The 1,079-nt window shown below is 42.5% G+C and overlaps 1 protein-coding gene across 4 annotated transcripts in view; it reads left to right on the top strand.

Annotated features, from left to right (window-relative positions):
• Positions 1-1,079, top strand: part of CDC25A (cell division cycle 25A) — a 27,543-nt gene that overhangs the window by 18,608 nt on the left and 7,856 nt on the right. The gene's annotated exons all lie outside the window — the stretch shown is intronic.

Here is a 1,079-nt window from a genome sequence, read left to right as displayed (position 1 = left end):
CAAGCGAGTCTCCTGCCTCAGCCTCCCAAGTAGCTGGGACCACAGGCGCCTGCCACAACGCCCGGCTATTTTTTGATTGCAGCCATCATTATTGTTTGGCGATCCTAGGCTGGATTCAAACCTGCCACCTTTAGGTGTATGTGGCTGGTGCCTTATCTCCTTGAGTCACAGGCACCAAGCCAGGACCATCTCTTGAAAAATATAAACTTAATATACACACTGAAAATCATTCAAACAAATATATATATTAGTTAAATCTAAACAAATGGAACACACCTCCCATGGCCAAGAAAGATCACCAGGAACTCTGCCCTGTACCTCTCTCAAGATAAGGCTTCGGACACCATAGCTTAATTTTACTTGTCATACATGGCATTATACCTGTATATATTCTTTTTGTCTGATTGCTCTTATTTAACATTTTCATGAGAATCATCCAAACTGTTGTGTATATAAGGTTTTTTCTTTTTCTTTACTGTGTAATGTTTCATTGCATGAAACTAATACAGTCTATTCCATTGATTTGGTGTTTGAGTGGTTCTTTTAGCTATTATGAATAAAGCTGCTATAAACATTCTTGTGCAATTTTTTTTTTTGAGACAGAGTCTTAAGCTGTCACCCGCAGTAGAGTGCTATGGTGTTTTAGCTCACACCAACCTCCAACTCCTGGTCTTAAGTGATCCTCTTGCCTCAGCCTCACAAGTAGCTGAGACTACAAGTGCCTGCCATAACGCTTGGCTTTATTTATTTATTTATTTATTTATTTTCGAGAGAGAGTCTCAAGCTGTCGCCCTGGGTAAGGTGGCGTGGCATCATAGCTCTCACAGCAGCCTCCAACTCTTGGGCTTAAGTGGTCCTCTATCCTCAGTTTTTTTCTATTTTTAGTAGAGACAGGTTCTCGCTTTTGCTCAGGTTGGTCTTGAACCTGTGCGCTCAGGGCAATCCACCCTTCTCAGGCTCCCAGAGTGCTAGGATTTTTTTTTTTTTTTTTTTTTGACACAGAGCCTCAAGCTGTCGTCCTGGGTAGAGGGCTGCGGCATCTCAGCTCACAGCAACCTTCAACTCCTGGGCTCAAGCGA

Source organism: Otolemur garnettii, unplaced genomic scaffold, assembly GCF_000181295.1.
Source record: "Otolemur garnettii isolate 467f Iridium unplaced genomic scaffold, OtoGar3 scaffold00179, whole genome shotgun sequence".
Lineage (NCBI taxonomy): Eukaryota > Metazoa > Chordata > Mammalia > Primates > Galagidae > Otolemur > Otolemur garnettii.
This window is presented reverse-complemented; position numbering and strand designations above follow the sequence as displayed.